We start from the raw sequence: 16,576 nt of genomic DNA, 5'->3' as shown, positions 1-16,576 counted from the left end.
CCTGCCTGATTATTCACCCACACTCCATTGGTGTCTGATCACAGCAGGGACACCTGCCTTGGTCATTCACCCACATTCCCTTGGTGGCAAGTCAATTGCGGGGATGCCTGCTTTGGCTGCTCACCCACATTGCAGCCCAGGGCCACTCACCCACCTTCTCTGTGTCTCTACCTTTCTCATTAAACTTACCTCCTTCACTGTGGGCAACCTTCCACCCTCCATTCCCCCTTCTCCCTTAGCCTGTGTTCTCAAGAACTTAAAACCTCTTCAGCTCACACCTGACCTAAAACCTAATTTGACTTATTTTCTTCTGCAACACCACTTGACCCCAATACAAACTCGATAATGGTTCCAAATAGCCAGAAAATAGCACTTTCAATTTTTCCATCCTATAAGATCTAGATAATTCTTGTCGTAAACTGGGCAAATGGTCAGAGGTGCCTGATGTCTAGGCATTCTTTTACACATCGGTCCCTTCCTAATCTTTGCTCCCAATGCGGCTCTTTCCAAATCTTTCTTCTTTTTCTCCTCTCTGTTCCTTCAGTCTCCACCCCAAGCTCTGAGTCGTTTGAATCCTCCTATTCTATGAACACATCTGACCTCTCCCCTCTTCCCCTGGCTGCTCCTCGCCAGGCTGAGTGAGGTCCCAATTCTTCCTCAGCCTCCGCTCTCCCATTCTATAATCCTTCTTTAACCTCCCCTTCTCACACCTGGTCTGGCTTACAGTTTCATTCAGCAACTAGCCCTCCCCCACCTGCCCAACAATTTCCTCTTAAAGAGGTGGATGGAGCTAAAGGCATAGTCATGGTTAATGCTCCTTTTTCTCTATCAGACCTTTCCCAAATCAGTTAGCATTTAGGCTCTTTTTCATCAAATATAAAAACCCAGCCCAGTTCATGGCCCGTTTGGCAACAACTCTTAGACGCTTTACCGCCCTAGACCCAGAGGGGCCAGAAGGCTATCTTATTCTCAGCAGGCATTTTATTACCCAATCCACGCCCGACATTAGAAAAAGCTCCAAAAATTAGATTCCGGCCCTCAAACCCCACAACAGGACTTAATTAACCTCACCTTCAAGGTGTACAATAATAGAAAACAGTTGCAATTACTTGCCTCCACTGTGAGAGAAATCCCAGCCACATCTCCAGCACAAAAGAACTTCAAAATGCCTAAACCGCAGTGGCCAGGCATTCCTCCAGGACCTCCTCCCCCAGGATCTTGCTTCAAGTTCCAAAAATCTGGCCACTGGGCCAAGGAATGCCTTCAGCCCATGATTCCTCCTAAGCCATGTCCCATCTGTGTGGGACCCCACTGGAAATCGGACTGTCCAACTTGCCCAGCAGCCACTCCCAGAGCCCCTAGATTTCTGGCCCAAGGCTCTCTGACTGACTCCTTCTCAGATCTTCTCAGCTTAGCAGCTGAAGACAGATGCTGCCTGATTGTCTTGGAGGCCCCCTGGGCCATCACGGACGCTGAGTTTTGGGTAACTCTCACAGTGGAGAGTAAGTCGTCCCCTTCTTAATCAATACGGAGGCTACCCACTCCATATTACCTTCTTTTCAAGGGCTTGTTTCCCTGTCCTCCATAACTGTTGTGGGTATTGATGGCCAGGCTTCTAAACCTCTTAAAACTCCCCAATTCTGGTGCCAACTTGGGCAACATTGTTTTATGTACTCCTTTTTAGTTATCCCCACCTGCCCAGCTCCCTTATTAGGTCAAGGCATTTTAACTAAATTATTTGCTTCACTGACTATTCCTAGGCTACCTCCATACCTCACTGCCGCCCTTCGCATTGCCTTAACTCGGGCCCTCACTCTTGCAAAGAGACTACACGTCAATATTTATACTGACTCTAAATATGCCTTCCATATCCTGCACCACCATGCTGTTAAATGGGCAGAAAGAAATTTCCTCACTACACAAGAGTCCTCCATCATTAATGCCTCCTTAATAAAAACTCTTCTTAAAGCTGCTTTACTTCCAAAGGAAGTTGGAGTCATTCACTGCAAGGGCCATCAAAAGGCATCAGATCCCATTGCTCAGGGCAATGCTTATGCTGATAAGGTAGCTAAAGAAGCAGCTAGCGTTCCAACTTCTGTCCCTCATGGCCAGTTTTTCTCCTTCTCATTGGTCACTCCTATTTACTCTCCCACTGAAGTTCCCACCTATCAATCCGTCTCCACTCAAGGCAGATGGTTCTTAGACCAAAAAAAAAAAAAATACATATATATATATATATCCTTCCAGCCTCATAGGCCCATTCTATTCTGTCGTCACTTCACATCCTCTTCCATGTAGGTTACAAGCCATTAGCCCACCTCTTAAAACCTCTCATTTCCTTTCCATCGTGAAAATCTATCCCCAATCCGCCACTCTTGACTCCCTTTTGGAGTGGATAGATGATCTTTGCTGACAGGGCACACTCCAACACTTTTACCCTGATGAAGTCCTTTTTTTTTACTTTTATACTCACTCTTATTCTTGTTCCCGTTCTTATGTCACCATCTACCTCTCCCCAGCTATCTCCACCACACTATCAATCTCACTCACTCTCTCCTAGCCATTTCTAATCATTCTTTAACAAACAATTGCTGGCTTTGCATTTCTCTTTCCTCCAAAATAGCCGAGGCCCCGACTTACTCACTGCTTAAAAAAAGGGGGACTGGGTATATTTTTTAATGAAGAGTTGTTTTTATCTTAATCAATCTGGCCGGTATATGACAACATAAAAAAACTGAAAGAGCCCAAAAACTCACCAGCCAAGCAAATAATTATGCCGAAACCGCTTGGACACTCTCTAATTGGATGTCCTGAGTCCTCCCAATTCTTAGTCCCTTAATACCTATTTTTCTCCTTCTTTTATTTGGACCTTGTGTCTTCTGTTTAGTTTCTCAATTCATACAAAACCGCATCCAGGCCATCACCAATCATTCTATATGACAAATGCTCCTTCTAAGAACCCCACAATATCACCCCTTACCCCAAAATCTTTCTTCAGTTTAATCTCTCCCACTCTAGGTTCCCATGCTGCTCCTAATCCCGCTCAAAGCAGCCCTGAGAAACATCGCCCATTATCTCTCCATACCACCCCCCAAAATTTTCACTGCCCCAACACTTCACCACTATTTTGTTTTGTTTTTCTTATTAATATAAGAAGACAGGAATGTCAGGCCTCTGATCCCAAGCTAAGCCATCATATTCTCTGTGACCTACACGTATACATCCAGATGGCCTGAAGCAACTGAAGATCCACAAAAGTGAAAATAGCCTTAACTGATGACATTCCACCGTTGTGATTTGTTCCTGCCCCACCCTAACTGATACGATATATTCTCCCCTGCCCTTAAGAAGGTACTTTGTAATATTCTCCCCTGCCCTTAAAAAGATACTTTGTAATATTCTCCCCACCCTTGAGAATGTACTTTGTATACCTATCCCAAATCTGTAAGAACTAATGTTAATCCCACTATCCTTTGCTGACTCTTTTCGGACTCAGCCCGCCTGCACCCAGGTGAAATAAACAGCCTTGTTGCTCACACAAAGCCTGTTCGGTGGATTCACTTCACACAGACATGCGTGACACTGCCTTGCTCTCAGACTGAGCATAGGAAAGTGAGGCAGAGCCAAAACCCCAGATGAAATTATGGAATCCAACAGCAGAAGACACCTGTGCTCCTGCAACTAAGTAGAATCCTGGGTAAATAGCATAATACCACAGAAGAAATATCTCTGTGATCTGTCCAGAGATACTCTCAATGTCTAACTTTGAAGCTATCATGGTGGGGCAGCAACAGAACATTCTCATGCACCCAAAGGACAAAAATATTTGAGAGAGACTAACTGGATTTGCACAGATGAGAACAAAAGATATTGCCATGACAACCTGCATAGCCCAATGAGGGAGTAACAGATTTCCCTTTGGCCTCCTCAGTGAAGACCAGATTTCCTTTAACCCTATGCTAACCACCAATGCTGTGGAACCAAATAAACCATATAATCACATAAATTTATATAAACCATACAAAGTCAGAACTCAGATATAACCCCATGTAAGAGAGAAGGCAGGAATTCAAGTTGGGAGAGATTAACTTTTTGCCATCCTGTTGGACTAGTGGCTCAGGATGTAAATTTAGCTGAGTTACATAAAAATAAAACTGATGTATTTCTTGTGCACCTAAATCTGTGGCCTTAGATTCATACCCACTATACATATTATTCACATCAGAGTCCTATGAGTTGGAGAGGTTGATCCAGAACTACTTACATATTGTGTGCACCGTTGGAGTCTCAATTTACCCATAAGTCAAATAAGGATTTTAATACCCATTGCATGAGGTTAATAAGAAGACTCAATGAGATGATGTATGCTGTATAAGTTGCCAGGCCCACCCAAAGTAGATGCTCCAGAAAAATGCTATTTCCCTCACCCAGTATTATTATTTCAATCAATATACATAAAATGTTACAATTTCCAAGTTTACAGCTGGTTATACATTAGTTATACTTTAGGTTGGCTGCTTCACGATGGCATTTTAGCATCTTAATCTCATCAGTAAAATGTCCTCAAATCACATGGATTACTTCTGGGAAGAATTTCTGTGGCCAGTTAGTCCCACCCACAATGTGTGGTTTCCAGTAAGCTTCAATCAAAGAGAGTGTCCCCTCCCTGACCTGAGCATGCTGTCATTTCCCAGTCCTTTTGCCACAATCATCTCAGAGTCCATCTTTTGGCATGCTATCCCTCTGTCTTTTATACAGAAGTTAAGCCATGGCCTTCTTGTTCCAGGTCCGGGAAGTGTGTGCTGCACCATTGCAGGACATCTTCTCCTGTTACTAGGTAAGGAAAAGGGAAGGATACCAGAGCAGGTATTCAATCTTTGCAATTATCATCATTTTATTAACCAAGAAACCAAGGCTCAGAGAGGCTAAGTGATTTCCTTGGTATCCAAGAACTAGTAAGTGATGGAGCAAAGCTTGAAGCTAAATGAAGTGGGCTCCAAAGCCAAAGCTCTTTCTACCATGTAATCACCACATAGGAAAGGATATGAATAGCAAGTATAATTTGTGCTAAAATGATGGTTGATTGGAGTATATGGCCAGTATGTAAAGGTATTTGCAATTGTCACCAAAACACATACATGTGTTTAGATAGTAGCATGTAAACTCAGAGAGAGAGAGAGAATTCAGTCGTCTTTCATTGGGCTACAGTCAAAACTTGGGTTGACATTTAGCTCTATAGTAGCAACAATAATGGTAATAATACTTCTTGTATGTCTAGTACTCAGCTTTGCTAAGTATTTTCATATCCATTATATGATTTAGTTATCACAAAATTCCTGGCAAGATATATAGGGAAAACATCATTATTCTCATTCTTTTGAAGAGGAAAAGAGGCACAGACTTGTTCCACATCCCCTAGCAGTCTCAGAAATACAGAATTGAAGCCTCAAACTGTGTTCGAGTATGTGTGGGTACTCTGAATGATGGCTGGAGATATGAAGACATATGGCTGCCTTTTCCTTGGTGAAGTAGAGAATGAGATGTACTGCTCAGTGCCTCAGCAGGAAACAGATGACATGGTCAAAGTTGATACTTTGAGGAGATTTTAATAAAGGAACTATCTACAAAAGAGTGCTCAGAATGTAGGGAAACCACAAGACCTAGTGGAGTTCTCTAGGTGGCATCCGTGAGGAACCATTACCATGCATAGGACTGAGTGAGCAAGAGGATGATGTGGTTATTAGAACAGGGAGAGAAAAGTCTGTGTGGAGAGACCATGTGAAAGGAGCTTTAGCATTTGACCAAGGGACACAGCAGCTTGTAGTGACCCGACAAGGTGGGGGTCCAGGGAAAAAAATACCTTGATCTTACTCCTCTCTCTCCATTCCTCTGATCACCTGCTGATGATTCCCTTTGGCCAAACCCACCTGGAAGTCAGAGGCAAGGATGCCTATTAATGGAGTCAATACCATTTTGTTTCATGAGGTAAGAACAGGGAGCAAACGAGTGGAACAGATCTGGAGGAGCAAACGGAAGATATCCTGCACATGAGGTTTTCCACTGAGAGAGGCCACACTAGAACAGTGTATCAGTAAAACTTCAGCTTAGTTGAAGTAATTAAACAATAAAAAGGAGTTAACGGACAGGTTTCAAGTGCAGTCAGGTCAGGAGGCTGTCTCTCTGCAATGCTGTGGGACCTGCTTTCCTCAGTGTGCCAACTGTCTACTTAGACTACTTTACTGCATAGTAGCAAAATGGATGTAGCAGCTCCTGACATTGCACTGGAACACCACACTGACTGGAGAAAGAGAAGGACAATGTTTCGGAATTCCCAGCAAAAGTTTTGAGACTCACTCTGATTGGGCTATCTTGGTTAAAACACCCAGTTGTGAACAGTATGGCTAGACTATGGAGTGCACCAACTGGCTTTGTCCCTGGTAAGTCTGCTTTGTCCCTGAATATGGGAATGAGTTGGCTCTCCATAAACCATACAGATTTGGGAACAAAAGTAGGAACTTTGTGAACCAGTTAAAGAGACCACCAAAAGATGCACACTCAGGTAGAATTGCAAACTGCCACTGTAAAGAAAGGGAGCCAACTGGTGCTAAAAAGTGTTTCAATCCAAAGTGTAATCAAATAATGAGAGCCTAACATGGATTAAATGGACAGGGGTTTATTTATTTACCCAATGAAGGGACAATGGAAAGGAAATAAAGGTGGTTTAATGATGCCCTTAGAAGCCCAGGTTTCTTAGGATTGTTACCTCATGTGGAAAGATGGCTGTGGCACTTCCAGGTATTCCATCCAAGTTCAAGGTAGGAAAAAGAAAAAGAAAAAGGACCAAACAATTTAAAGGGGAAAAGTGTTTTCATAGGGAGCTATTACCTTTCTATTTGCCAAAGGAAGCACTTTGCTTCATTGGCCAGAACTATTTTATATCTCTTCACTGCAAAGGAGGCTGGGAAGTAGGGAATTTTAGTTTTCTCATCTGAATTGCAGATAAAGGTAAGAGAGATGATGATTATAAATTGTTTCAGATAGTCAGCCTCAGTCTCTGTCACAGAAATGATTGCCTAACAGCACTGAAGATCCAGCCGACGCTTGAAATCACAAATTTGTGGTGGAACCAATCAGCAGAGAATCACCCACTTGGTTAACTGGAAAAAATGACAGCTTTATACTAAATTTCACTGATTCTGCTAACTTGGGAAATCTATGAGCCAAATTTTTCTAGCAAAGAGGGCAGTAAAACCAACCACATAGTTCAGGAAAATTGCTGGAACAATGCTGCTATTTTATTTCCAGAAAAATTAAGAGACTTTCTGAATAAATTTATAAACTAAAGCCCATAATTTGTAACATATCCCAACATTCATATTTGTTATTTTTCCAGAGAAGCTCATCCATTTAGGAAGAAACCTTGCATCTAATTTTAAAGACTACTGACAAAGTTTTAGTGCTTGTCTAGATAAATGCAAAAGAAAAAAATTATTTCGCTCTCTTTTAAGGCAGTTTTTCAAAAGAAATCCGTTAGTGGGCAGGTTTTCTCAACTTTTTTGCATTATCATCAAAAACACAATTTTTTTTTCTTATATAAGCGTTCTGCACAAGGCCATATACAAATGTGTATTTAATTAAATATAGCTGAATTAAATACATTTTGTGTATATGATTGTATCATCCAAATATAACATTGCTGCAATCTTAGGACTCACAGTGACACATTCAAAATATTTACAAATTCTGGTGCTGGGCGCGGTGGCTGATGCCTGTAATCCCAGCACTTTGGGAGGCTGAGACGGGTGGATCACAAGGTCAGGAGATCGAGACCATCCTGGCTAACACGATGAAACCCCGTCTTTACTAAAAATACAAAAAAATTAGCCGGGTGTGGTGGCACGCACCTGTAGTCCCAGCTACTCAGGAGGCTGAGGCAGGAGAATTGCTTGAATCCAGGAGGCGAAGGTTGCAGTGAGCCGAGATCGTGCCACTGCACTCCAGCCTGGCAACAGAGCAAGACTCCATCTCAAAAAAAAAAAAAAAAAAAAAAATTTACAAATTCAACTCCAAAAGCCTTGAAAAATAACGTAAATCTTCATAGATCTTCCACACCACAAGGTTCCCTTCAGTCTCACATCGCATGGAAGCTGCTGTGCCCACAATATTCTTCCTGTCTCTCTTGCCTGTTCCAGGAGAGCTGCCTAATGTCCTTATATATGTGAAACGATCTACCCTCTTTTCTAGGCTCCCATGGGTTGGCAGCCTTGCACATTTCTCCACCCGTATGTCAAAGGCCCCAATCTATCTTCCCAAACAGGAAAAGACCTTCCTCTTTAGACAAAAGTGAAGAGAGAAAGACACATAAAGGTCAAATCATAGCAATAGCAAACTCCAAGCAAGTGCTTAATATAGCATCACAGAAAGTGCCAGTAACTTCCCACCTTCAATAAATAATAAAACGATTGGAACAAAAACATATTAATTTATTTTCATATGGCACCATACGGCAAAAATAACAAATGCCACAGATTTCACTGATCTTCAGTGTGAAACAGAAAAGGAAAAGGGAAAGAGGTAGATAACGACAAAAAATATATGAAGCAAGAGCAATAGTTAGATTTTCTTTTGCAAACCATGTGTAACTGGAAGGGAACTGCTGAAAATATGAATTTTAAGCTATCGAATAAAAGGCGTTAAGTGTTCTATTAAAATATGAAATAGCTTGCAGTGTAAATGAATAAGAAAAATTATGCTTCACTGGAAACCATTATTCTCAGCAAACCATCTCAAGGACAAAAAACCAAACACCACATGTTCTCACTCATAGGTGGGAACTGAACAATGAGAACACATGGACACAGGAAGGGGAACATCACACACCGGGGCCTGTTGTGGGGTCGGGGGAGGGGGGAGGGATAGCATTAGGAGATATACCTAATGTTAAATGACGAGTTAATGGGTGCAGCACACCAGCATGGCACATGTATACATATGTAACAAACCTGCACGTTGTGCACATGTACCCTAAAACTTAAACTATAATAAAAGAAAAAGAAAAAAGAAAAATTATGCTTCATACAGCACATGAACTGACAAAGTTTCTTTGTGGTTTGTGGATATGCTTAGGTATATTACTACAAGGCAAGTAAAATAAGACAATTTCCATTTCAAAACAAAGACATGATTAGGGCAATTATTAAGCTAACCAACAATTCCACGAATGACTGTTTTCAATCTCCATGATGCTTATTAACAACCGTGAGTAATAAAAACTTATATTCTACTTTGGGTTCTTCAGTTTACCAGCCATGTTCAACTCAACTTTTCTCCAAGCCTCTTCTCCTACCTCTATTACACTGAGATAACAGTTGCCCTTCTCCAGGTGCAGTGAGGACCAATTTAGATAATGCTATGCCACCATTTTGAGAATTGCAAAGTATTTATCAAACTTAAAGTAGTTTTGTTTGGCAAAATGGTGCTAGGTGCATTGGAGACATAAAATGCATGCATTATGCCCACTCTAAAATATTTAACTTTGGCATCACTGTCTAGGGCAGTATAAGATACTCCTTGGAATTTTAATTAGTAGATAATCATAGCAGCTATCTTTTAGTGAGCACCTGTGAAGCATTAGTCTAAACTCTTTAAATACCTTATATCATTTAATGTTCACAGGAACATAATGAGAGAGGGTATTGTTATAATCAGCTTTATTTCATAGTAGGGTATAGGGACTCAAAGAGTTTAATTAGGCCAGGCGCAGTGGCTCTTGCCTATAATCCTAGTACTTTGGGAGGCCAAGGCGGGTGGATCACTTGAGGCCAGGAGTTCAAGACCAGCCTGGCCAACATGGTAAAACCCCATCTCTACTAAAAATAAAAAAAAGAATTAGCTGGGCGTGGTGGCAGACACCTGTAATCCCAGCTACTCGGGAGGCTGAGGCAAGAGAATCGCTTGAACCCAGGAGGCGGAGGTTGTAGTGAGCCGAGATCATGCCACTGCACTCCATCCTGGGTGACAGAGCAAGACTCTGTCTCAAAAAAAAAAAAAAAAGAACAAAAGAATTTAACTTCCTCAATCCCAGTTACAATAGTATTAAGTAGCAGAATTTGGGATTGAATCCAGGCAATCAAAATGACATGCCATGACATTCTCTTGTAGATAAACCATGGTGTGTGCGGGTACACAAGCAATAAAATACATGTTGACTGACTGAATGGACATATATAGATGCCTATTTTTCAAGTAGTCAGAGTATTACCAAGTTCTCGTGGCATATATTATTATTTTCTAAATGAGGAAAGGAAAAAGAAACTTTCCCACCATTAATAACTGTCATCATTGAGAAATGAGCTTCCAAGAGCACAGTTTTTTGTTTTCTTTTCTTTACTCTTTTTTTTTTTTCTTTTTTCAAGACAGACTCTCGCTGTGTTGCCCAGGCTGGAGTGCAGAGGTGTGATCTTGGCTCACTGCAACCTCCATCTCCCGGGTTCAAGCGATTCTCCTGACTCAGCCTCCCAAGTAGCTGGGATTACGGGTGCCTGCCACCATGCCCAGCTGATTTTTGTATTTTTAGTAGAGATGGGGTTTCACCATGTTGGCCAGGCTGGTCTTGAACTCCTGACCTCGGGTGATCCGCCCTTCTCAGCCTCTCAAATTGCTGAGATTACAGGCATGAGCCACCGTACCCGGCTTCTCCCCGGCTTCTCTTCTTTTCTTTTCTCTGTTCTCTTCTCTTTTCTTCTTTTCTCTTTTTTGTATTCTTTTCTTTGAGACAGAGTCTTGTTCTGTCACCCAGGATGGACTGCAGTGGTGCAATCTCAGCTTACTGCAACCTCTGCCTCCTGGGTTCAAGTGATTTTCATGCTTCAGCCCTCCGAGTAGCTGGTATTACAGGCCCACACCACCGTGCCCAACTAATTTTTGTATTTTTAGTAGACACAGAATTTTGCTATGTTGGCCAGGCTGATCTTGAACTCCTGGCCTCAAGCAATTTACCCGCTTGGCCTCCCAAAGTGCCTGGCCAAGAGCAGAGTTTTCTAGATAGACAATGAACTCTTAGAAGACTAAATTATAAATTATAAACTTTTAATTTACTTTGATAAAAATTTCCTAAAATATATTACAAAGAAACTTTTGAGGGTCAATAGAGGTGGATAGCTATTTGATGCCCCCTCCAGGAACTAAATTTCTTTGTCTCCTAAACTATAGTCTCTGCTTTCCAAGTATCTGTTACTCACTGCACCTGCTTCTAATACATGGTACTGTGATATATCTCTACTGTTTTCCTCTTCTTTTTTTCTCTCTGTTCTTGCATCACAGATCATTTATATCCTCTTTTCTCTACACTTTCATTTGAAAATCTGGCTTTTTACAGACAGAATCCAATTTTTTATTTATCAAAGTAAGTAATCACAATGAATTGAAAGTATTCCTGGTATTTATTTTCCTTTCACTCAGTTTTCTTCTTGCTCCTTGCCCAGGACTTGTCTCATTAGAAACAAATACCTTTTAGGGGGTCTAAATCCTAGTTAGACTAAAGTGGGCCACCAGCACTTCCTGATAATCCTTCCACATTTCTGTAATCAATTTGCTATCCCATTCTCTCAAAGGACACCTTATCATTTCTCCTCAAACCTGCAACACCTTTTCACTTCAGCTGATGCTTATATCTCTAATTTTACTGAAAAAAATAGAAGCAATACAAAGGTATCTGCCTAATCTTCCATCACAAAATGCACCAATTTGCCTGTGTCCATACCTATACATACTCTCTCTTTGCTCTCCTGTATTCTGGGGTATTCCTTTTTAAGATCTTGGAAATCACTAATTTTTTTCTTCAACTATATCAAAATTCAAATCTTCAAATACATTCACACTCCAGCTTACAAATTTCTAATAATTTCTTTTGTATTTTATTTTTGCTTCTTTTTATTTCATAATTCCTTGTTCCTTTTAGTAGAACTTAGGCTTTTATGTCTTTGAACCACTCATTCATATTTACATTAAAAGCTTTTCAAATGGCCAGGTGTGGTGGCTCACACCTGTAATCCCAGCAATTTGGGAGGCTGAGGCAGGTGGATAGCCTGAGGTCAGGAGTTAGAGACAAGCCTGGCCAACATGGCAAAACCCTGTCTTTACTAAAAAATACAAAAATTAGCCTGGTGTGGTGGCACACACCTGCAATCCCAGCTACTAGGGAGGCTGAGGCAGGAGAATCACTTGAACCCAGGAGGCAGAGGTTGCAGTGATGTCACCACTGCACTCCAGCCTGGGCAACAGAATGAGACTCTGTCTCAAAAAAGAGAAGAGGTTCTTCCAAGATGGCCGAATAGGAACAGCTCCAGTCTGCAGCTCCCAGTGAGATCAATACAGAAGGTGGGTGATTTCTGCATTACCAACTGAGGTACCCAGCTTATCTCACTGGGACTTGTTAGACAGTGGGCGCAGCCCACGGAGGGTCAGCCAAAGCAGGGTTGGGCATTGCCTCACCCAGGAAGTGCAAGGGGTCGGGGAACTCCCTCGCCTAGCCAAGGGAAGCTGTGAGGGGCTGTGCCAAGGGGAACGGTGCACTCCAGCCGAGATACCATGCTTTTCCCAGGGTCTTCGCAACCCACAGACCAGGAGATTCCCTCTGTTGCCTACGCCACCAGGGCCCTGGGTTTCAAGCACAAACCAGGCAGGCATTTGGGCATTCACCAAGCTAGCTGCAGGAGTTTTTTTGTTGTTGTTTGTTTTTTTTAAACCCAAGTGGCGCCTGGAACACCAGCGAGACAGGACTGTTCACTCCCCTGGAAAGGGGGCTGAAGCCAGGGAGCCAAATGGTCTGGCTCAGTGGATCCCACCCCCACGGAGTGCAGCAAGCTAAGATCCACTGGCTTGAAATTCTTGCTGCCAGCACAGTAGTCTGAAGTGGACCTGGTGTGGGGAGGGGCATCTGCCATTACTGAGGCTTGAGTAGGCGGTTTTCCCCTCACAGTATAAACAAAGCCACTGGGAAGTTCAAACTGGGCAGAGCCCACCACAGCTTGGCAAAGCCCCTGTAGCCAGACTGCCTCTCTAGATTCCTCCTCTCCAGGCAGGGTATCTCTGAAAGAAAGGCTGCAGCCCCAGTCAGGGGCTTATAGATAAAACTTCCATCTCCCTAGAACAGAGCACCTGGGGGAAGGGGCGACTGTGGGCACAGCTACAGCAGACTTAAACTTTCCTGCCTGCCAGCTCTGAAGAAAGCAGTGGATCTCCCAGCACAGTGCTCAAGCTCTGCTAAGGGACAGACTGCTTCCTCAAGTGGGACCCTGACCCCTGTGCCTCCTGACTGGGAGACACCTCCCAACAGGGGTCGACAGATACCACATACAGGAGAGCTCCAGCTGGCATCTGGTGGGTGCTCCTGTGGGATGAAGCTTATAGAGGAAGGAACAGACAGCAATCTTTGCTGTTCTGCAGCCTCCGCTGGTGATACCCAGGCAAACAGGGTCTGTAGTGGACCTCCAGCAATCTCCAGCAGACCTGCAGCAGAGGGTCCTGACTGTTAGAAGGAAAACTAACAAATAGAAATGAATAGCATCAACATAAATTAAAAGGACATCCACACAGAAACCCCATCTGAAGGTCACCAACATCAAAGACCAAAAGTAGATAAATACACGAAGATGAGGATAAACCAGCCAAAATGGCTGAAAATTCCAAAAACCAGAATGCCTCTTCTCCTCCAAAGGATCACAACTCCTCACCAGCGAGGGAACAAAACTGGACAGAGAATGAGTGTGACCAACTGACACAAGTAGGCTTCAGAAGGTGGGTAATAACAAACTCCTCCGAGCTAAAGGAACATGTTCTAACCCAATAAAGGAAGCTAAGAACCTTGAAAAAAATTTAGAGGAATTGCTAGCTAGAATAACCAGTTTAGAGAAGAACATAAATGACCTGATGGAACTGAAAAACACAGCATGAGAACTTTGTGAAGCATACACAAGTATCAATAGCCAAATAAATCAAGTGGAAGAAAGGATATCAGAGACTGAAGATCAAATTAATGAAATAAAGTGTGAAGACAAGATTAGAGAAAAAAGAATGAAAAGGAATTAACAAAGCCTCCGAGAAATATGGGACTATATGAAAAGACCAAGCCTACATTTGATTGGTGTACCTGAAAGTGATGGGGAGAGTGGAACCAAGTTGGAAAACACTCTTCAGGATATTATCCAGGTGAATGTCCCCAATCTAGCAAGACAGGCCAACATTCAAATTCAGGAAATACAGAGAACACCACAAAGATACCCCTTGAGAAGAACTCCCATGACACATAATTGTCAGATTCACCAAGCTTGAAATGAGGGAAAAAATGTTAAGGGCAGCCAGAGAGAAAAGTCAGGTTACTCGCAAAGGGAAGCCCATCAGACTAACAGTGGATTTACCCACAGAAACCCTACAAGCCACAGGAGAGTGGGGGCCAATATTCAACATTCTTAAAGAAAAGAATTTTCAACCCAGAATTTCATATCCAGCCAAACTAAGCTACATAAGTGAAGGAGAAATAAAATCCTTTACAGACAAGCAAATGCTGAGAGATTTTGTCACCACCAGGCCTACCTTACAAGAACTCCTGAAGGAAGCACTAAATATGGAACAGAAAAACCAGTACCAGCCACTGCAAAAACTTACCAAATTCTAAAGACCACCAACACTATGAAGAAACTGCATCAACAAACAGGCAAAATAACCAGCTAGCATCATAATGACAGGATCAAATTGGCACATAACAATATTAACCTTAAATGTAAATGGGCTAAATGCCCCAATTAAAAGACACACACTGGCAAATTGGATCAAGAGTCAAGACCCATCAGTGTGCTGTAATCAGGAGACCCATCTCCCATGCAAAGGCACACATAGGCTCAAAATAAGGGGATGGAGGAAGATCTACCAAGCAAATAGAAAGCAAAAAAAATCAGGAGTTGCAATCCTAGTCTCTGATAAAACAGACTTTAAACCAACAAAGATCAGAAAAGACAAAGAAGGGCATGACATAATAGTAAAGGGATCAATGCAACAAGAAGAGCTAACTATCCTAAATATATATGCACCCAATACAGGAGCACCCAGATTAATAAAGCAAGTCCTTAGAGACCTACAAAGAGACTTAGACTCCCACACAATAATAGTGGGGGACTTTAACACCCCACTGTCAATATTAGATAAAAGAGACAGAAAATTAACAAGGATATTCAGGACTTGAACTCAGCTCTGGACCAAGCAGACCTAATAGACCATCTACAGAACCCTCCACCCCAAATCAACAGACTATACATTCTTCTCAGCACCACATCTCACTTATTCTAAAATTGACCATATAATTGGAAGTAAAACACTCCTCAGCAAATGCAAAAGAACAGAATTCATAACAGTCTCTCAGACCACAGTGCAATCAAATTAGAACTCAGGATTAAGAATCTCACTCAAGTGGCCAGGCATGGTGGCTCATGCCTGTAATCCCAGCACTTTGGGAGGCTGAGGCGGGCAGATCACGAGGTCAGGAGATCGAGACCATCGTGGCCAACATGGTGAAACCCCATCTCTATTAAAATACAAAAGATTAGCCAGGCGTGGTGGTACACGCCTGTAGTCCCAGCTACTCAGGGGGCTGAGGCAGTGGAATCGCTTGAACCCAGGAGGCAGAGGTTGCAGTGAGCCGAGATCGCGCCACTGCACTCCAGCTTAGCGACAGAGCAAGATTCTGTCTCAAAAAAAAAAAAAAAGAATCTCACTCAAAACCTCACAACTACCTGGAAACTGAACAACCTGCTCCTGAATGACTACTGGGTAAATAACAAAATTAAGGCAGAAATAAATAAATTATTTGAAACCAATGAGTTATTTGAACCAAATAAGTTATTTGAAACCAATGAGAACAAAAAAACAATGTACCAGAATCTTTGGGACACATTTAAAGCAGTGTTTAAAGGGAAGTTTATAGCACTAAATGCCCACAGGAGAAAGTAGGAAAGGTCTAAAATCAACACCCTAACATCACAATTAAAAGAACTAGAGAAGCAAGAGCAAACAAATTCAAAAGATAGCAGAAGACAAGAAATAACTAAGATCAGAGCAGAACTGAAGGAGATAGAGACGCGAAAAACCCTTCAAAAAAATCAATGAACCCAGGAGGTGGTGTTTCAAAAAGATTAACAAAATAGACTGCTAGCAAGACTAACGAAGAAATGAGAGAAGAATCAAACAGACACAATAACAAATGAAAAAGGGGAGATCACCACTGATCCTACAGAGATACGACCTACCATCAGAAAATACTATAAACACCTCTATGCAAATAAACTAGAAAATCTAGAAGAAATGGATAAATTCCTGGACACATACACCATCCCCAGACTAAACCAGGAAGAAGCTGAATCCCTGAATAGACCAATAAGAAGTTCTGAAATTGAGGCAGTAATTAATAGCCTACCAACTAAAAAAGGCCCAGGACCAGACAAATTCATAGCCAAATTCTACCAGAGGTACAAAGAGGAGCTGGTACCATTCCTTCTGAAACTATTCCAAACAATAGAAAAAGAGG

The sequence above is a fragment of the Pan troglodytes genome, chromosome 3, assembly GCF_028858775.2.
Source record: "Pan troglodytes isolate AG18354 chromosome 3, NHGRI_mPanTro3-v2.0_pri, whole genome shotgun sequence".
In the NCBI taxonomy this organism is placed as follows: domain Eukaryota; kingdom Metazoa; phylum Chordata; class Mammalia; order Primates; family Hominidae; genus Pan; species Pan troglodytes.
Note: the sequence above shows the minus strand (reverse complement) of the source record.